We start from the raw sequence: 22330 nt of genomic DNA on the forward strand, positions 1-22330 counted from the left end.
GCACCTGCTAGCATGGCCTTGGGTCAGCCATAGGTCTGGCAGAGGTTGTCCTTGAAAGGGCAGCTGCTGTGAGAGCCCTCTCCAGCCCCACCCACCTCACAGGGTGTCTGTTGTGGGGGAGGAAGGGAAAGGAGATTGTGAGCCACTCTGAGACTCTTCGGAGTGGAGGGCGGGATATAAATCTAATGTCTTCATCTACCTCACAGGGTGTCTGTTGTGGGGGAGGAAGGTAAAGGAGATTGTGAGCCGCTCTGAGACTCTTCGGAGTGGAGGGCGGGATATAAATCCAATGTCTTCTTCTTCATCATCAATAAAGATTAAGGCATTCAACAGCAAGTCTCATAGGTAAAGGTGGGCTTTGATGAAGGTTTTCAAGAAAGGAAAAGGTGATGCCATGTATATGTTCTGGCAAAAAATTCTGGGCATAAAAGGCAGCAAAGATGTGTTAATTAAAAGTGCATAAGACTTTAGGTAAGGCTAATAGAACTGGAGGAGAGGAGATCACCACAAAGAAATAATGAGAAATAAAGGCAGATAGACAAAGTAGGGCTAAGTCATGGACGGCTCTAAAAGTAAGGATCAGGATGCATATTGAGGGAAAATGTGGGCAGGAAGCTAGTAAAGATTTCCAAGGAAGGCCATCATATAGGCTCAGTCACAGAGAGGTGAGTGATTATGGTTGGAGAAATGAAAGTATAGATGTGCAACAGGTGGTGGTTGGAAAGAAGGACATAGTATTCAAGGTGAGAATTCGCTGTGGCATGCTCCAGAAATTTACTTGGTGAATGGAGACAAAGGGTACATTTTTATAATATCGTACAAGGTCAAATGACTTAATAGATCAACCGTATGAGTCAGAGGAGGAGGAGGAATTTTAAAAAAAGAAAGACTGCCAGGTGGGAAGTGATTAAGGAGAGTTATTAAGGAAAGAAAGACTTAAATAGGTTGAGTTTGACCCAGGATATCCAAGTATATGTTACACACAGATAAACATTGATAGAAAACTGCAATGAAGAGAAATCTTTAAGGTTTGGAAGACCTTGAAGAACAGACCATGCAAGGGTTGGAGATTACAGTCACTATGGAACAAAGGAGATATAGCAGTGGAACAGGACAGGGTTCAAGATGGAGAAGGAGATGCAGGAGTGCTTGGCCCGCTTCCTATCTTTGTCCCATCTCAAGGAATGCTGGTTGGGAGGCCAGGCCCGTAGCTACAGTGGGGCCAAGGAGGGGGCCAGGCCCATCCTTTTAACTCCCCCCCTTCCAACTGTATAGCCCCTCCACTGGAGGGCCCCCAATCTGTCCTCTTTGCTCACCGCCACTCTAAACAAGCAGTAGCATTGCTGCTGGTGTTTTTGCTTTCCCCCCTAACACAGCAAGCAGAGCAAAGGGGGACGGGAGAGTCAAGAGGTCTCTGTATCTCTGAAACAGGGGCACATAAGAAAGGGGTGGGGGAAGCAGAGCTGCTGTGACTGTCCAGGCGAAGGGGGGTTAGCTTGTGGAACTCAAGGCAGCTTACAGTGATGAGAGCCCAAGGCCACCAAACTGGGTAGCCCCCTAGCCCCTCCCCTCCAACAACAAATCCCATTGTGGGCCCCACCAAACATTAAATCCTGGCTATAGCCCTGTGTGAGGCTAAGGTGGAATACCCTTCTTCAACATTGGTGCTGTGTAATGTGAGGTCCATAAATAATAAGATCTCTGCTCTGCAGGACTATCTCATGGAGCAAAACGTGGACCTGGCTTGCATGACTGAGACCTGGGTGAGGGCGGGTGAAACTGTTGCCTTGTCCCCCTAATTTCTCGGTCCTGTACCAATCTCGGACTTTAGGCCGGGGTGGGGGGAGTGGTGATGCTCATCAGGGAGTCTTTCTCCTTTAGGGTATTCCCTGCCCCCAAAATTGCTGGCTTTGATTGTGTAGGCCTAGTGTGGGAGGTGAAGGAGAGCTTGGCTATCTGGCTGGTATACTGACCTCCGAACACACCAGCAGATACCCTGCCAGGTCTATTGGAGCTTGCCTTTGCCTGGAAATTGAAGAATCCTAGACTACTTATTCTGGGGGACTTCAGTATTCACATTAGGTAGACTCTCATCAGACCAAGGATCTAATGCTATCCATAGCAGCGCTTGGGTTCTCCCAGTTTGTAGTAAACCCCCTCCCCTACAAAACAGGCCACATGCTGGACCTTATTTTTGGAATGGGAGTAGAGGTGGGTCAGATACATGCTGATGTAGTGCCGTGGTCTGACTGCTTTGCCCTTAAGGCCTGAATGGGCATCCCAAGCCCCCCCCCCCCCCCCGGTTTAGGCAGCGAGCGGCTTTATGCTCACCCACAGAGACTTATGGACCAGATGGATTCTGGAATGCTCTGCGAGAACCAATGCCCCCTGGCGGTTCACTTGATGAGCTTATGGACTGGAATGACCGGCTCTCTGAAGCCATTTGTGCAGTCGCCCTTCCAGTGCCCTCTTTGTCCCTGCTCCCAATTAGCTCTGTGGTATACTCCAGAGCTACGGGAGATGAAGTGGGAACTGTGACAGATAGAGTGATGGTGGAGGTGATGCACTCATGATGAAGCATCAAGATCGTTTTATAGGTAATCTATGAGGATTTATGAGATGGCAATGAAGGCCAAAAAGAAGAACTATTATGCAGCTGTCATTGTATCAGCAAGCTCCTGCCCAGCACAATTATTCAGAACGATTTGATCCTTAACATAATTGCCCCAGAGCAAACAAAATAGTGAATTGGACAACAGGTGTGCAGCCTTTGTAAGCTATTTTGCTGACAAAGTCTTGTTGCTCCATCGAGATCTACATACCACAGTTGAAACTGGAAGCCCTATGGAGAACGATTCCCATGGAGAACGATTCCCATGGTTGAAACTGGAAGCCCTATGGAGAACGATTCCTATAGGGAATAATGGGTAATTGATCCATGGGTATCAGGGGCTCGCGGAGGGGGCTGTTTTAAGGTAGAGGCACCACATTTTCAGTGTAGCATCTAGTGCCTCTCCCCAAAATAACCCCCAAGTTTTGAAACAATTGCCGCAGGGGGTCCAATTCTATGAGCCCCAAAAGAAGGTGCCCCTATCCATTATTTCCTGTGGAAGAAAGGCATTTTAAAAGGTGTGTTGTTCCTTTAAATCTGATGGCCAGAACTCCCTTGGAGTTCAATTATGCTTGTCACACTCTTGCTCCTGGCTCCTCCCCCAATGTCTCCTGGCTCCACCCCCAAAGTCTCCTGACTCCACCCCCAAAGTCCCCAGATATTTCTTGAATTGGACTTGGCAACCCTAGGGTTCCATGGGACTGAAACAGCTCAAATCACCCTTACAGATGACCTCAGGAGACAGCTAGACCAAGGCGGGTTAACTCTGCTCTGACTTTTGGATCTTACAGCAGCATTTGACATGGTTGATCACAATCTTTTGACTCACCACCTTGCTGACGTGGGGATTTGGGGAATTGCCTTAAAGTGGTTTTCCTCTTTCCTCCAAGGTCGAGGACAGAGAGTGGCTCTAGGGGAGAGGGTCTCCCCACATCTCCCATTGAACTGCAGGGTCCCTCAGGGAGCAATCCTTTCCCCCCAATGCTATTTAACATCTATATGCACCCTCTAGCCTAGCTGGTCTGGGAGTTTGGGCTTGGGTGCTATCAATATGCAAATGGTGCCCAGCTGTATCTCTTAGTGGATGGATGACCAGACTCAGCCCCAGACATCTTGGGCATTGGGGACCATGGCTGGCTGGTTGAGGCAGAGCCAGCTGAAGCGGAATCCATCCAAGACAGAGGTCCTGTACCTAGGTTTTGGGGACTTGAGTGGGGACATCTGGCTTCCTACTCCGGATGGTGTACCTTTACAGCCTGCATTCAGGGTTCAGAGCCTAGGTGTAGTCTTGTATGCCTCTTTATCTATGGAGTCCCAGGTCACAATTGCTGCCCAAACTGCCTTTTTTCATCTTTAGCCTATTCAGCAGCTACTTCCTTATCTCTCTCTCCACCACTTGGCTATAGTGATCCACGGGAGGGACGGTGGCTCAGTGGTAGAGCATCTGCTTGGTTCAATCCCTGGCATCTCCAAAAGAGGGTCCAGGCAAATAGGTGTGAAAAACCTCAGCTTGAGACCCTGGAGAGCCGCTGCCAGACTGAGTAGACAATACTGACTTTGATGGACCAAGGGTCTGATTTAGTATAAGGCAGCTTCATATGTTCATATGTTCTTCACATGTTCATATGTTCACGCAGTGGTCACTTTTAGATTGGACTATTGAAACTCACTCTACACGGGCCTACCCTTGTGCCTGACCCGGAAGTTAAAATACAGCAGTTTGCCTGCTGTCTGATACCTTCCCTGCTGCACATCCAGTCAGTTCTCTGCAGATTGCACTGGCTGCCAAACAAATTTCAAGTCAGCTTCAATGGCTTCGTATTAACCCTTAAAGCCCTGAATGGCCAGGGACCAACGTACCTATGGGATTGCTGCCAGCATCTCCCCATATGTCCCACGAAGGGCCCTATGATTACCTGATCAATACCACTGGTAGTCCCCGGCCCAGAAGAAGTCCAGTTGGCTTTGACTAGGGCCAAGGCCTTTTTGGCTCAGGCCCTGACCTGGTGGAACAAGCTCCTCATGGACATCTGGGTACTGTGGGACCTAGTACAGTTCCTGCAGGGTCAAGGCTAGTACAGTTCCTGCAGGGTCAAGGAGAGCCAGTTTGGTGTAGTGGTTAAGTGTGCTGACTCTTACCTGGGAGAACCGGGTTTGATTCCCCACTCCTCCACTTGCACCTGCTAGCATGGCCTTGGGTCAGCCATAGCTCTGGCAGAGGTTGTCCTTGAAAGGGCAGCTGCTGTGAGAGCCCTCTCCAGCCCCACCCACCTCACAGGGTGTCTGTTGTGGGGGAGGAAGGGAAAGGAGATTGTGAGCCACTCTGAGACTCTTCGGAGTGGAGGGCGGGATATAAATCCAATATCTTCATCTACCTCACAGGGTGTCTGTTGTGGGGAGGAAGGGAAAGGAGATTGTGAGCCGCTCTGAGACTCTTTGGAGTGGAGGGCGGGATATAAATCCAATATCTTCATCTACCTCACAGGGTGTCTGTTGTGGGGGAAGAAGGGAAAGGAGATTGTGAGCCGCTCTGAGACTCTTCAGAGTGGAGGGTGGGATATAAATCCAATATCTTCATCTACCTCACAGGGTGTCTGTTGTGGGGGAGGAAGGTAAAGGAGATTGTGAGCCGCTCTGAGACTCTTTGGAGTGGAGGGCGGGATATAAATCCAATATCTTCATCTACCTCACAGGGTGTCTGTTGTGGGGGAAGAAGGGAAAGGAGATTGTGAGCCGCTCTGAGACTCTTCAGAGTGGAGGGTGGGATATAAATCCAATATCTTCATCTACCTCACAGGGTGTCTGTTGTGGGGGAAGAAGGGAAAGGAGATTGTGAGCCGCTCTGAGACTCTTTGGAGTGGAGGGCGGGATATAAATCCAATATCTTCTTCTTCATCATCATCTTCTTCTTCTTCAAAGGCTTTTAATTAAAGCCATGGCCTTATGGTACAACCAGTCCTCCTGCTGTAACCTTGTGTAGACCTGTTGGAGATTGACCCAGAGCTGTTCTCATCTGCCCACGTGAATTATGTTACTATGTTCAAATTTGCAATTTTAAGCTAGTGAGTAAAATTGGAACTGTTGCCATCTTGCTGTTTATAATCTATGTTTTATATGTTGTTTTTATGGTAAATGTTATGTTTTTATTGTTATATTGTAATTATCTTTGTAACCCACCCTGAGCCTGCTTCCGCGGGATAGGCGGGAGAGAAATCAAATAAATAAATAAATCTGTCCCAACCGCCTCTCATTAGGGCTTAAAGTAACTGTATCCAAAATAATGCCGTTATTTTCAAATTTGTTGTTGTTCAGTCACACAGTCGAGTCTGACTCTTTGCGACCCTATGGGCAAAGTCACGCCAGGCCCTCCTGTCTTCCACCATCCTCCGAACTTTGCTCAAATTCGTGTTTGTTACATCAGTAACGCTGTCCAGCCATCTCATCTTTTGCCGTCCCTTTCTTCTTTTGCCTTCTGTCTTTCCCAGCATCAGGATATTCTCCAGTGAGTGCTCCCTTCTCATTTGGTGGCCAAAGTATTTGAGCTTCAGCTTCAACATCTGACTTTCCAGGGAACAGTCTGGGTTGATTTCCTTTAGGACTGACTGATTTGATCTTCTTGCAATCCAAGGGACTCTCAAGAGTCTTCTCCAGCACCACAGCTCAAAAGCATCTATTCTTCTGCGCTTGGCCTTCCTTATGGTCCAGCTCTCACAGCCATACATTACTACTGGGAATACTACTGCGGACTTTTGATCGCAGGGTGATGTCTCTACTTTTTATTATACTGCCGAGGTTCACCATAGCTGTCCTCCCAAGGAACAAATGTCTTTTAATTTCATGGCTACAGTCACCATCTACAGTGATCTTGGATCCCAGAAGTGTGAAGTCTATCACTACTTCCATATCTTCCCCTTCTATTTGCCAAGATGTGATGGGGCTGGATGCAATGATCTTAGTGTTTTTGATGTTGAGTTTCAAGCCTACTTTTGTGCTCTCCTCTTTCACCCTCAACAAGAGGTTCTTTAGGTCCTCCTCACTTTCTGCCATTAAAGTGGTGTCATCTGCATACCTGAGGTTGTTGATGTTTTCCCCAGCAATCTTAATTTCTGCTCTTTGTTCATCCATGCCAGCAATCCGCATGATGTACTCTGCATATAAATTAAATGAGCAGGGTGACAATATACATCCTTGTCGAACTCTTTTTCCTATTCTAAACCAATCAGTTGTTCCATATCCTGTTCTGACAGTTGCTTCTTGACTCTTATACAGGTTTCTCAGGAGACATGTGAGGTGGTCTGGTACTCCCATCTCTTTAAGGACTTGCCACAGTTTGTTGTGATCTACACAATCAAAGGCTTTAGCATAGTCAATGAAACAGAAACAGACATTTTTCTGATACTCCCGTGCTTTCTCCATAATACATCAAATGTTGGTAATTTGATCTCTAGTTCCTCTCCCTCTCCGAAACCCAGCTTGAACTTCTGGTAGTTCCCGATCTACATAATGTCAAGTCTGCTGTAATGCTTAGTTAGTTTAGTCACAAACTCTGGTTCAGGAAAACGATCCTGGGTAAAAACCATTCTGTATTCAGATGCTGCTAACTTAAACTCTCCTCCCCCCTCCCTCCCTTTGTTATGTAGCAATGCTTGGAAATGGGAATATGGGAACAAGATTATGGTGCCTTCTCAGAGATAGCCGGTGCTAAGGAAGCGCCCAAGGCCAGCCAAAGCTTGAGAACGATAAAGCAACAATAATGTGTGAATGTGCCCTGCATAGAGTGCCCCCCCCAAGGAATCCTTTTGATGTATACCTTAAATGTTTGCTCTTTGTGTATGCTTGCCAGTCTCTCAATCTGCTTCTCCAGTCTTGCAACATGTTACAATAAACTAGAAACTTTTTTTATCAAGAAGGTCTCGTTATTGAAACATCAGACTTGACACATACTGCTGAAGCCTAGCTTGTAGGATCTTTAATATGACCTTGCTAGCATGTGAAATGAGTGCAATGGTGTGATAGTTTGAACATTCTTTGGCATTACCCTTCTTTGGGATTGGAATATAAACTGATCTTTTCCAATTTCGTGACCAGATTTTCCAGATTTGTTGACATAATGTGTGCATAACTTTAACAGCATCATCTTTTAGGACTTTGAAAAGCTTAATTGGGATACCGTCATCTCTGCTCGCTTTGTTGTTAGTAATGCTTTCTAAGGCCCATTTGAGTTCACACTCCAGAATATCTGGCTCAAGGTCAGCGATTTCACTGTCATGGTTGTCAAGTACATTGAGATTCTTCTTGTATAAATCTTCTGTGTATTCTTGTCACCTCTTCCTGATCTCTTCTGCTTCTGTTAGGTCCCTACCGTTTTTGTACTTTATCATGGCCATCTTTGCATGAAACGTTCCCTTGATTTCTCCAATTTTCTTGAAGAGATCTCTTGTCCTTCCCATTCTGTTATTTTTCTCTATTGCTTTACATTGTTCCTTCAGAAAGGTCTCCTTATCTCTCTTTGCTGTTCTCTGGAAATTTGCATTCAGTTGGGTGAATCTTTCCTTTTCACCTTTGCCTTTTGCTTTCCTTCTGTCCTCAGCTATTTGTAAAGCCTCATCAGACAGCCACTTTACTTTCTTGCATTTCTTTTTCTTTGGGATGGTGCTGGTTGCTGCCTTCTGTACAATGTCACGAACCTCCGTCCATAGTTCTTCAGGCACTCTGTCTATCTACTCTAGTCCCTTAAATCTATTCTTCACCTCCACTGTATATTCATAAGGGATGTGATCAAGATCAAACCTGAATGGCCTAATGGCTTCCCCAGTTTTCCTCAGTTTAAGCCTCAATTTTGCAATGAGCAGCTCATGATCAGAGCCGCGGTCAGCTCCAGGTCTTGTTTTTGCTGACTGTAAGCTTCTCCATCTTTGACTGCAGAGTATATAATCAGTCTGATTTCTGTGTTGCCCATCAAATGATGTCCACGTGTAGTGTCGCCTTTTAGGTTGTTGGAAGAGGGTCTTCGCTATGACCAGCTTGTTCTCTTGACAAAACTCTATTAGCCTTTGCCCGGCTTCATTTTGTTCTCCAAGGCCAAACTTGTCAGTTGTTCCGGTTACCTTTTGACTTCCTACTTTGGCATTCCAGTCCCCTATGATGAGGAGGACATCTTTTTTTGCTGCTAATTCTAGAAGGTATTGTAGATCTTCATAGAACTGGTCCACTTCAGCCTCTTCTGCAACAGTAGTTAGGGCATAGACTTGGATTACTGTGATATTGAATACGGACTGAATACGGCCTTGGATACGGACTGAGTTCATTCTGTCATTTTTGAGATTGTATCCCATTACTGCCTTCCTCACTCTCTTGTTAACTATCAACAATAATACTGAGAGGTTAACTTTCTTTTCTTATGTAGTCATGTAGGCAGCAAATTACATATAAATATTTTGAAGTAACCTGCTAGTGAGAGTGAGTCTAATGCTTGGCAAAGGCATATATTTGTTTTGGAACTGATGAACAGGATTTATGATATAGAGCCAGTTGGGTGTAGTGCTTAAGTGTGTGGACTCTTATCTGGGAGAACCAGGTTTGATTCCCCACTTCTCCACTTGCACCTGCTGGCATGGCCTTGGGTCAGCCATAACTCTGGCAGAGGTTGTTTTTGAAAGGGCAGCTGCTGCGAGAGCCCTCTCCAGCCCCACCCACCTCACAGGGTGTCTGTTGTGGGGGAGGAAGGTAAAGGAGATTGTGAGCCACTCTGAAACTCTTCGGAGTGGAGGGCGGGATATAAATCCAATATCATCATCTTCATCTTCAATAAATCCCATTACAGCTTGTCTTATCAGGTTATTATGCACAGCAAAATCTGAAAGGTGATAAAATGAATATCACACAAACTAAATTGTAGAATCTATCCACTGAAAAATAGGATGATAGTTAAGAAAATTCTGATCCAACTAAGAGAATAGCAATTTTTATATTTTCATGAACAACAAAAATGTCCAACTAGGATAGAAAGGATGCATGGGGAAGAAATGTCTGTACATTTCAGAGACCTTGGGCAGTGGGGAGGATACAATATATTTCCTGTCTGCAGTCCATAGGTTGGAGACTGTGAATCTGTGGCTCTACTGCTGACACATTCCATAAGAAAAAGGTTTTCCTCTTGACACAAGGTACTCTTCCAGAACATATTGCATCAGAAGACTCATTTCACTGGAGAAAGGTACTGCTGCTGGTGCAACAGGGAATCACATAACTGGAGGGACAATCACATAATGGGGAGGGACAGTGGCTCAGTGGTAGAGCATCTGCTTGGGAAGCAGAAGGCCCCAGGTTCGATCCCTGGCATCTCCAAAAAAGGGTCCAGGCAAATAGGTGTGAAAAACCTCAGCTTGAGACCCTGGAGAGCAGGGGAGGGACGGTGGCTCAGTGGTAGAGCATCTGCTTGGGAAGTAGAAGGTCCCAGGTTCAATCCCCGGCATCTCCAACTAAAAGGGTCCAGGCAAATAGGTGTGAAAAACCTCAGCTTGAGATCCTGGAGAGCAGGGGAGGGACGGTGGCTCAGTGGTAGAGCATCTGCTCGGTAAGCAGAAGGTCCCAGGTTCAATCCCTGGCATCTCCCAAAAAGGGTCCAGGCAAATAGGTGTGAAAAAACCTCAGCTTGAGACCCTGGAGAGCAGGGGAGGGACGGTGGCTCAGTGGTAGAGCATCTGCTCGGTAAGCAGAAGGTCCCAGGTTCAATCCCTGGCATCTCCCAAAAAGGGTCCAGGCAAATAGGTGTGAAAAAACCTCAGCTTGAGACCCTGGAGAGCAGGGGAGGGCGGTGGCTCAGTGGTAGAGCATCTTCTCGGTAAGCAGAAGGTCCCAGGTTCAATCCCCAGCATCTCCCAAAAAGGGTCCAGGCAAGTAGGTGTGAAAAACCTCAGCTTGAGACCCTGGAGAGCCGCTGCCAGTCTGAGAGGACAATACTGACTTTGATGGACCAAGCGTTTGATTCAGTATAAGGCAGCTTCATATGTTCACAACAGGGGAATCAACCTCAATGTGTTAGCTTTCATTTACTACCTAGATTGATGGATTAGAAATAAAGCTAATTATTATCAAACTGAAATCATTTTGGTACAAGAGAGGAGGGGCAGAGAAGGTGTCATGTATAGCCCAATCTTGTCAGGGCTCGGAAGATAATCACGGTTGGTACGGAAGGGAGACTACCGAGGAAGACTACAGAGGAAGGCAATGACAGACTGCATCTACTGCTCACTTGCCTTAAAAGCCCCCTTGCTGGGGTCACAGTAAATTGGCTAAGACTTTACAGCAACTTACACACACATATACTGGGGGGGAAGGGAGAGAGAGAGAACTGTGTGATATGGTTGCATCTTCTGTTGAGACAGTAAGTTTTGATAAAGTCACACTTTGCCACAACTCATGGATATCAGACTGGAACAGAGATACCATCAGTAAAACGAGCTACCTTATTTGTCAATTCATGTAACTTTCCAGCGGTGCCGAGTTAAAACAAACTCAATGGCATCAGCAAAAAAACCAAAAAAAAATTGGTAACACTAATATGAAAACAACCCTAGGTTCCAATTCTGTGGTAATGCCGCTTCCACTTTGACTCAGTATTATGTAATCTTTTTATTTGAAATAAGACTTAGAAGCTGTATTGTGCCTCAGAAAGAGTGTTCAGCCATCTGGTCAACACATCCGCTCAGGAGCCAGGGAAGTTACGTTTGGCAACTGGCAAGATCTGAGATGAAAGATGGGTAAATGAGATAACAAATGGCCAACCATAATCCTGGCTCTTGCTGTTTAGAACAGATGTTTGGCAGAACAATTGGACAAAGAGTGCACTTCAGCTATTAAAGTGAGACCCCAACTTCATGAACTAGTTCATTCCTTTAAATCCTATCCCACGGGTCTTTTTTTTATACTTACTAACTGTGAATTAACTGTGGTTTATTCTTCATAAAGCATATTGTAATGAAAGACACTTCCTGCAAATTAACATAGTCTTAAAAATACATACTCATCAGACTACATCATCTCAAAGTATATGTATTATAAACAAGCTAACGCTTGTGCTGCTAATATGATTCAGTACTCAGAGGATATTCTCTGACTCTCTTTGGGGCATTTGCAATGTGTTCCATATTATTCAAGAACTTCTCATTGCGAAATTGCCCGTAGGGGTTGATTGCGCATGCTGATTTGTGAATTACACCAAACGTAATTCCTGCACATGTTCCACTGATATTGATAGTCATATGACATATATATTGTATTGGCAACATTCTAGAGTCATTGCTAATCCTGAAAGCTGATCAACGTTAAATGCACATATAGTGAAAAGGAATAAAACAGCGGCAAGCCTTAGATTAGGCGATAGCTATTTTCGCTTGATATTTGACGTCAATGAGCTTTCAGCCAAAATAGATGAGGGGTCTGTGAAACATCTGCATTGGGTAAGATCCCAGAGCCTATTCCACAGGAGCCAGGAGATGTCTCCTAATTCCATAGAGCTGCACTGTTATTTCTTGCCTTTCTGACAATGTCTAATTATGCATAAGCATGCGTTCTTAATGACACAGTTAACATGTTGGATATAGGATTTTTTCCTTACTTATTATTAGAAAATAAGTGCATGAAAATAAGAATTCTCTCTCCTCTCAGAAGGTACAACATTCTTCATTGCACTTAAGACTCCTTCCCTGTTGACCCACTGTGTTGATGTAAAACTGACTCCCAAGACTTTGGTACTCTGTGCAATGGGAATAACCTGATGATGAATAGAGTGTGTTGAAAGGGGTGGGTGGTCCCCTTCATTTCTGTGTGGCCAGTCCACAGGAGATTCGGAGTTTTTACTTATAGGACTTGGGTTGATAGGGGCTTAAGAGGTCTCTACGGAGGGTACAGTGAGCCAAACATAGCAGCAATTGCGGCGAAAATGTAGAAGCAGCAGTCTAGTGCAAATGAAGTCAACAGGAAGGAACAAATATTAATGACAGGTAAATGCACGATGGAAATTAGGAGACCCAAGGGAAGACATTTAAAGGCATTAGGCAACAATATAAAAACAAATAGCAAGAAATTATTTAAGTTTATCAGAAGCAAGAAGTCTGTTAGAGTCATTAGGTCTATCTGACTATCAGGAAATGTAGTGAGTAATTAAGGTAGATGGGAATATTGCGCAGCAGCTAAGTGACTTCACCACAATGACTGCTGGATGGCTGCCTGAATTCAGAACTAAAAGTCACATTCTTCTTTCAGTCTTTCTGTTGCCCGAACATGCTCGTTGATGTAGTTACAATTTTTTAAAAGTTAGTTACCTTTTGGTTGTAAACAAGAATGGATCATGACAAGAAGACACTTGGATTCGTATAGAGAGCATTTTAGACTAACATGGTTTACATACCTTCAATTTAATTTGATTGTAAAAACAATTAAACAGTCCCAGAACACCCATATATCACCTAAATTGATGTGTTTGTAAATTCTATATTATCAAGTGTGGTGCTTTAGATTATTGCCTTTTGGAGTACCAGTGCACCTGCACACAGTAAATGAGAAATTCCAGTCTACTGTCTAATGTACACTTGTGTAAACTACAAGAGTCCTTCATTGCACATCAAATAGTAAATCTGTTACTTGCATAGCATTTTGTGCATAATGCCAGTGGAATGTCAAGAGACCATTAATATAAGTCCCATAATCATTTATCATACAACAAATTACATGTGTAATAACCATTTGGAAAAAAGTTTACACTTCTGCCAGACAAAAATTGTTTTTCACCAGTCACAAAGCAATTCATTGAACAAGGTACTTAATTGCTGGTGAATTCCTCAGAAGGAAACCCTTTATTTTATCTGCTTTGCTAAATGATAATATTGATTGAACCCAACTGCAAAGCTTTTAGTCAGCATTCCAGGGGTTAATTAATTACAAACTAGCTTTAGCAAGCCTGAAGAGGTGACATATAAATTTTCTAAATAAATAAATGTTTTCCTTAATTCCCATCTCTTTTAAATCATCAATTATTGGTCAATTACCCTTTAACTAAGTCATACCTCCTTTTGTAACTTAGAACTCCTGACCCCCATCATTCTAATTGTCAAAAACAGAAAATTTGATAGCTAGTCATAATGCCACCAAATTACAACTGGCTTATGGTGACCATAGCAAGGAACTCTCAAGGAATGGGAGGGACGGTGGCTCAGTGGTAGAGCATCTGCTTGGGAAGCAGAAGGTCCCAGGTTCAATCCCTGGCATCTCCAAAAAAGGGTCCAGGCAAAGAGGTGTGAAAAACCTCAGCTTGAGACCCTGGAGAGCCGCTGCCAGTCTGAGAAGACTATACTGACTTTGATGGACCAAGGGTCCGATTCAGTATAAGGCTGAATGGTTTACCATTGCCTTCCTCTGAAGAGTCGTCTTTGACTGTATCCCATCCAAATATTGACCCTGCACATTTTGATTGGGACAAAAAACCCCCCCATTTTTAGATACCACAAAGAATGTACCATGGAACTGTCCTTCTAACATTGAGAGGGCAGGGGAAAGCAGAAGCTCTCACAACCAGAAGGAAGAAGAGTAAATGCTAGTTCACAGAACTGTCGATCCTGCAGCTGTTATAGCTGGACTGAGAGTACTTATAGAAGCTGGTGCCGGTGGCTTGTAGCATCCTGAAGCCACTTACAGTACTACCTTGTTCATCATCATGCAAATCATGGGGTGGCTCGGATTTATAATGCCTTGCAGACAGAGGAGAGGTCCTGAGCAGCCACTAGGAATGCTCCAGCATCTGCCAGTTCAGCTGGCATTCTGTTTGCTGGTTGTGAACAGGGACCTGCTTTTTTAAACAATTGGTTTGGTAGGTTCTTGATCTCTTTGACAAGTTGCTTCATTAATTTGTAATTCCTAATCATGTAGTGCAATTTGATTTTTGTAAACACTTACTAAACAGAGACTTCAGATCACCAATTTTGTAGTTTTGGGAGTGAGGTGGGTAAGAAACCCACTCTCAGCCGACCAGGAGAGGGCTTCTAATCCCTTGTCTCAAAATTGCTGTGTTGGGTCAAAATTGGACCTAAATGTTTTAAATGGATCCTCAGTAATTCATAGGATTTTTATACTGAAACAAAATAATCATTTTGTTGCTCATATCTTGGTCCTCATGGATCCTCTTGATTTTGACATGATTACCATGTGCCGCCTCGGATCAGGGTGATCGGCAAAATACCAGATCTTTTTTTTGCTGCGGTTCCGAGGCTCGGAATTTTATGTGCGGAACTCGAGCCAGTGCGCTGTCAAACTTGTCTCATCATTAGAACACACCCACATAACTCCATGCCCCTGATTCAGCCCAGTTATTTCGTCACACCCTCTTACTTTTACTCCCTTTTAAAATTGTCCACCATTATCCGATTAGGAATTTTTTTTTTTTTAAGCAAAGCTGGTTTTGCATTACAACGCTGCAACACATAACGCTGCAACACGATTCTCTTCTTTGCCCGAATGCATCCCTTACTTTCAAACGCCCTCACTCTTTATGGTGTTCCACAAGATTTTGGTAATGTGCCCTCCATTATCTGGGAAGTAATCTGCCATAACATTTGATCGTTCACAACGTTATTCCACCCACCCCCCCCCCCGCAACTGAAAGCACTTTGTGCTATCATACTTTTTTTTTTTTACAATAGTTTTGTTACAACGTCATGAAATGAAAATCAATGTTACGCGAACTAATTTTAAGATGTGCTGATGCCACTTTTATCCACCACCGCCCCCCGCATGTTCCTCAAGAGGGAACTTGGCTATGTTTATAGCCCTTTGCTGATGTGTTGGGGACAATACTTTAGATACCACCCCCCCCCCTTCAGGCTCCTTTTTTTATATATATTTTTTCCTGAAAACTGTGTGCTTAGCATTCCAGCAAGTGTGTGCTTCCTGCTTTAGACAATAGACCAGGGGGCAGATTAATGGCGGTAACCTCAGCGCGCATAGAGGGCTCGCGAGAACTTAAGATCACATGCTAGAATCCAACGCACCTCTTTTCCAAGCCACCCAATAAATGTGTAACACCACATCTGCTGGCCAATCGGATCCCGCCTATGGTTTCAATCGCAAAATCAGATGTCCCGGGCCTTAGATAAATGACCAATGGCAGGCGGGAAGGAAAACACATGACTTTGCAAGTATTGCGCCTCTGGTGTTACGTCGTAACGCAATAAAAAATGTTACGTTGTAACGGGAACACGCATGCGTGTAAAAAAAAAAGGAACTACATGGATGAGTGAGGAGGGAGGGGCATGAATGAGTGAGGAGGGAGGGGAGGGGGGAATTGCTCCGATTATGGTGGAAACTCGGGGAGCAACAGTACTGTGGAATCAAAACACACAGAACAGATTGGGAATTGAATCCAGGAGAAATCCTCTAGTGCGGAAACGGGAAATCAGGCCTGCATGGAACAACCCTGGAGCGAAAGGAAGGCAAACAGCAAATGCGGAAGAGTGGGTTTTGAATTCACCCTCAGTCACTGTATTTGGATTAAGTAGTTAGATCCAAAGCGGGTAGCCGTGTTGTTCTGAAGCAACAGAATAAAATTAGAGTCCAGTGGTACCTTTAATCTCAGTTAACTTTCCACAATAATCATAAAAAAAATCTCTTACACATTTATCTCCTATTTTGACATATTTATTCCTTCAACCATTGTTCCCCCTTAATTGGATCCATACAGATGTTCACTTGGCTTGTTGTTCCTGTTTTATCTCCAAATGTCTTCATCATGTTATATGCTAATTTGCTTTTCAGCCTACCCAAGCGACTGGCTTGTGGTTTCAGCTCTGTTACTGAGGCTGCACGCCCAGGTAGTTTCCCATCCTTGTTGCCAGTATTATAAAGTGCGTTCAGCCAGTCATAAGGTAAGCAAAATGTTTATTGAACACAGCAGAACTAAGAACTAAGGCCAACAGGCTGGCAATATATACCGTATATACTCGACTATGAGTCGAGTTTTTCTGCCCCAATTTTGGGCAGAAAAACCCCCTCCTCGGCTTATAGTCGACTCACGCATGAGGCGGGCGGGGAGATGGCAGCCGTGAGGCGGGCGGGGAGATGGGCTTCTCCCCGGCCCGCTGAGGTAACCGCCGCCATGTACCGTCGTTTGGGGGGAGCTCCAAGCGCCCGCCCGCGCCGCCGCCGTCCCTCAGCGGCGGGGAGCCCTGCTCACGGCCGCTCTGCTGGCGGGGAACGGGTCCGGGAGGAGGCCCTGCGGCGGCTCCGTGCCATTGGACTGCGCGGGCACCGGCCTTTCCCTCCTTCCCGCCGCCTCCTCCTTTCTCTCCGCCTCCTCCCTCCCTGCCGAATAGCCTACACTCTGGCCTATTAAGCAGATTCCGGCGTGTTCCGTTTGTTCTCGGCGAAATCATGTTGTGAGGTGTAGATCTTACACGGGGGGGGGGGGGGAGACGTCTGTGAGTCTGACGTTTCTGACACAAAGCTGCGCCATTTCCTCTTCCAGCAACACATGAGACCGACCCCCGCTCGGCTCACGAAGGCTGACGTGTTTTGAGCACCCGCTGGTGCTCCGTTTGGTAGTGGCCATGCACACGGGCTACCTGAACGCCTCTCCCTCTCTTAGTGCGTTCGCACGAGAAGTTTTCAGTCACGCTTGCCGGGTCTGTCTAGTCGGCTCTTTCTTTAGCCTCTTGTGATCTGTTTGCAAGTCCGGACAGAAGTTTCCCTTTCAGTTGCCAGACGGTGGTGGTGGTGGTGGTGCCGCCGCCTTGCCTCTCGCTCCGCCTGCCTCCCTTCCCTCCCGCTGGTGCCGTTTCCTTGTGGCTGGCGAGTCTCGAAGCCGGAGGGACCGATTTGAATGTCTTGAGGGGACCTCGGTCGCCCGGGAGCGGGTTGGCACGCTTCCCTCTGTCATAGTATCATCTTTCCTGAAGTCCGGCCGCCGAACTACAAGGGGCACGCAGCGGCTCTCTTGAACGCTACGAGCCGACAAAGATAGGTCACGCGGCTTTTGGGGCTGGGGCGCAACCGTGGCGCTTCTGCCAGTCAGGATCTCTCCTGTCGCCTCCAACAAAACAGCTCGAGCAGCTACTCTCGCGTCAGCTGCTAGCCCGGCAGGGTCGACTGCAAAAGTGACCGTCTGCCGTTTACTGCCTCCCTTGAACTCCTGTGTCCTACTGCCAAGGACGTCGGTTACCTGATCCTGTACATGTCACTGTCTGCAGTATTTGTAGCCTCCCCTCGCCCTTTTTTCTTTTCAGACCTTAACAAGAGCTCCGCAGCGGCAGAAGGCTAGAAATAACTCTGCCTATCTCCTGCTCTCCGCAATGCGTTTCCCTCTTTTTAAAAAATCCTAAAATGTTGGGGTTATTATAAACAGTAGTTTGAATCTGAGGCAGTAGAAGCAGAGAAGTTCGTCTTTCCCAATTGGAAGTTTGGACTGTGCTGTCATGCGTTAAATTTGTCAGGGCTTATTATTAATTTCTCGTGTTCAAAAGGTATCTTTGCTGTGAACACAATTTTGTGCTTCCATACTTGGGAGTGAGGCCCATAAAGCAGAGTAAAACTTACTTCCAAGTAAACATCCATAGGCCCAGATTGTAAAAGGCACGGCTAAATAGATTAGGTAAGAAAATTTTTTCATGATTGCTTCTTATACCAAGCATATTTTCCTGAAAGTCCAGTAGATTTCATAGGAGTTTGACAAATACCAGCTGTGGTACTGCCAGATCATATGTGTGTTTACTAAAAGTATTTCCTGCTTTAACAGGTCTTTACCATCAGGTAAGCATCACCAGGTTGTTTAGAAACCAGTGTATAAAACACAATACTCTTGTCTCAGTATATAATTCTAAATTCTCAAAGAAGACAATATTGATCATATCTTAATGCTTATAACAACTGTTTTGCTAGGCTACTTTAAATGCTTTTTCACAATATTTGTCATTTTTATATAACTGCTTGTTCAAATTTTATGGCTCCATATAAGGTACAATGCCAATATTAAATCAAACGTCTGTCTTGAAATGTAGAAGGAAGTAACCTGACAGGTTAACAAAAAGTGGTGTGCAGGGTGTTTTTTCCATTTGAGAGTATAAACATTAATTCAGTTATAAAGTACTAATTTTGGAAGATAGTGCTTTATATGAATGCAATAAGCAAAGTATTGACACAAGTAGGCTCACTTTTTAAAATGTGTATATTACTTTTTTGTTGTTGCTTGGGGAAAAAACATCTTGCAAACCAATCGTAACATGCTTACTTAGCTGTAAATCCCACTACCTCAAAGGGGTTTACTTCCTAATAAGTACATCTAGGAGTATGAAGTAGCACCTTTAAGAGGGAATAAGCATGATGGGGCCCTTCACGTCTCCTCTGCTCATCTATCATAGGAGCTGCAGATTCTGTTACAAAAAAGGGGGCAGTAGAGGTAAGGGGTTCGCTGTCTCCCCCACGTTTGAGGACTTTCTTCCCAGCCTGGCATACTTCTGGGATCAGAGAGAGACTGGGTGAATAATGCCTATTGCACTTGAGTGTAGGTAAGATAGGGCAGGATTCACTTCCAGTCACTTGCACATCTTATTAGACTCATCACATTTTAAATACAACTTGCAGAACAATAGTTTACTGCCTCAATTAATAGCAGTAGTACAACTCCCCCTTCTTTCGTTCTGTTCTCCACTATGCAACCAAGCCCATTTTTATCCTAACCAGATTTTTAAAAGAAAAAAATACTAAGGGGGGGGGGGGAATCACACAAAAGCTCTCAGATCAATTAAATGCATCTCATATGCAAATTTATTTTCAGATCTTTTTCCTGTTAATACAAACATTATGAATTGTTTTCATTACAAAATATTTCATAGAAAACAAATAAAAGAGTCTTGCCTCAATTAATGTCGTTTTATTGGTATCTACCAGTATTTTAATTTTGTAATTTACCAGTAACTGCTGCACTTCCCACCCTCGGCTTATACTCAAGTCAATAAGTTTCCCCAGATTTTTGGGGTAAAATTAGAAGCCTCGGCTTATATTCGGGTCGACTTATACTCGAGTATATACGGTACACTGGAGCTTGTAAAGCATGCCCCCTAGAATTGGTGGCAATCTGTCTGATTGGTCTCTCCAGGATCCTTCATTTGGATTTCCTTGAAAAAATGCCTTGCCTGTGGATTGGCCAGACTGAATGAACGACCCATTGGAATGTAGGCATCGGGATCCTGGAGGGCGATAAAGCATGCTTCGTTAACCATTCAACTATATTCAGTATTAATAGCAGCATAATATATAACATGGCCCTTTTTTACATGTCCGGGGAAATGCTGTTTGCCACTTTGGGGTCCGTCAGCAATTTTTCTCCAGACCAGTTTGGCAAGAGATCCTGGAGGCTTTTTGCTATCTTCTGGGCATGGATCAGGGATCACTGGGGGTATGGGGGAAGTATTTGTGTATTTCCTGCATAGTGCAGAAGGTTGGAACTAGATGACCCTGGATGTCCCTTCCAACTCTGTGATTCTATGTGGGGATCCATAACAGTAAATATGGAACATGTGCAAGCCAACCAGCTGACAATGCATTCATTGATGGCACTTTATTCCACTTTTCTTTTCTAAGAGATTAAAAGCGGCTCACAGATACAAAGTGCAGAGTAATAAATCAAATAAATACAATAAACTGACATATCCGGGGCTGGTCCTGATGGGCAAGTCTGCCCAATAGAGGCCACAGGTCGCGAGCCAGTAGGCTGGCTCTTGAATTCTGGCCCCGACCAACCAAGTGGATAGACCCAGTCTCTGAAGCACATCTTCACGTGCTCACGGGGAAGTCCTTTGTGAAGTCTCAATAATTGTTTCTGTTCTCATCTGAAACTGCTCCTTGTAATTAGTAGTCCAATTAACAAACCATGGGTAGTATACCTATTGTAATGTACTGAGAACCGAGACGGTTTGAAGGCAACATTCTTTATTGTGAGCACATTACAAGAGAGAGAACACGCGGGCTGGGCCCCGCTTATATACGTTGCCGGGAACTGCCCCCTGGTTTGACCAGGCCAATCCTGGTCCATCCAAACTTCCCGCCACAGGTCTTGGTGGGCGGGGTGAATGGCGAGCTACATCCGGGGACCCTGGGGTCGCCTTCTGTCGGGCTCGCCATGCGGTACACTCTAAAGTCAATACATAACACCTATCAACTTGTATGGATACTTATTTGAGAGTAAAACTCTTGGAACTCAAATGTATCTTACTCCAAAGGAAGTGTGTGAGATTGCGTTGCACTTTGCAAGGATGATTTAGAAAGAAAAAAACAACATCCTTGTTTTCACTTTATAGAAACAATATAACTATGTAAAAAATGATAATGCCGAGGACTTCACATGCAGGTACAGCAAAGGCAAGTTCTTTAACCATAGCCGATATATGAAAATTAGGTTTAGATGTGGAATCCACATTCACTGGTCAGCAATATCACTGAATTCTAATTACGAATGCAAAGAATGTACACCTTCCTCGCTGCATTTCAAGTATCTTGATCGTTTAATCAGTACTCCTGATTTCTAAGATGAGGTGGTTGATAACTACTGAAATGTGACACTTTGGACACCATCCAGACGGAATGCCAGTTTTCATTTGAGATTAAAGAGGTAAAGCTCAACAGGAGAGGTTTCCCAGTATTCTGAACTGGAGCTAGCTTTATATCAAATGACAAATAAAACCTGGCAGCTTGGTTTGCACATAATATTAAACAGGAACTTTACTGAACTATTGTTTGCGAAACGGAGTGATGAGTATTCATCCTGATTTTAGTTTCATTGTACATTTCCATTATTGACATTTTATTCTTTGGATGCTGTTAATTCCTGGTCAAGGTGCTATGCGTATTTGCTCTCCAGCACACCCATTTGTAAGGTGTCGCCATTATATAAAAGGCACAGCATGCGTATTTCTCTGAGAGTGGGCTTCAAGGCTGTTTCCTATAAAGGCATGGAAATAATTCCGTTCTGCTCACCTGCATCCATTCTTGTCTTCTTGCTATGAATTTTGACACTGAATGGAAATGAAATGTTGAATGCAGATTTCATCACTTACCTAAAAAAAAAAAAAAACCACCAACCGTGGTAATCTACGCACGGGCCTGCAGAAGGTGAACACGATTATAGCCATAGGAACCAGTTTTAATCTTTGCACTTTTTTTCCCTTGTGAACGACATAAAATTGCAGTAATTGAAAAGACATTGACACAATTATATTCAAATAATTTTATCAGCGGTTTTCAAGTAGTGTTGCTGATACACAATCCAGGTAAGCCACAGAGGTAGGTGGAGCCAGTTTGGTGTAGTGGTGAAGTGTGCGGACTCTTATCTGGGAGAACCGGGTTTGATTCCCCGCTCCTCCACTTGCACCTGCTGGAATGGCCTTGGGTCAGCCATAGCTCTGGCAGAGGTTGTCCTTGAAAGGGCAGCTGCTGGGAGAGCCCTCTCCAGTCCCACCCACCTCACAGGGTGTTTGTTGTGGGGGAGGAAGGTAAAGGTGATTGTGAGCTGCTCTGAGACTCTTCGGAGTGGAGGGCGGGATATAAATCCAATATCTTCTTCTTCTACTAGAATTGAACTACATCAGTGCATAAGCTTCACTGAGCTGAGGGCCAGGCTGCCAACCATTAAAGAAGAAATAGATGCATCCAAGAAAAACTGAACCATTCGAAACCCAT

This window comes from Heteronotia binoei, chromosome 5, assembly GCF_032191835.1.
Source record: "Heteronotia binoei isolate CCM8104 ecotype False Entrance Well chromosome 5, APGP_CSIRO_Hbin_v1, whole genome shotgun sequence".
NCBI classification, from domain to species: Eukaryota; Metazoa; Chordata; class Lepidosauria; order Squamata; family Gekkonidae; genus Heteronotia; species Heteronotia binoei.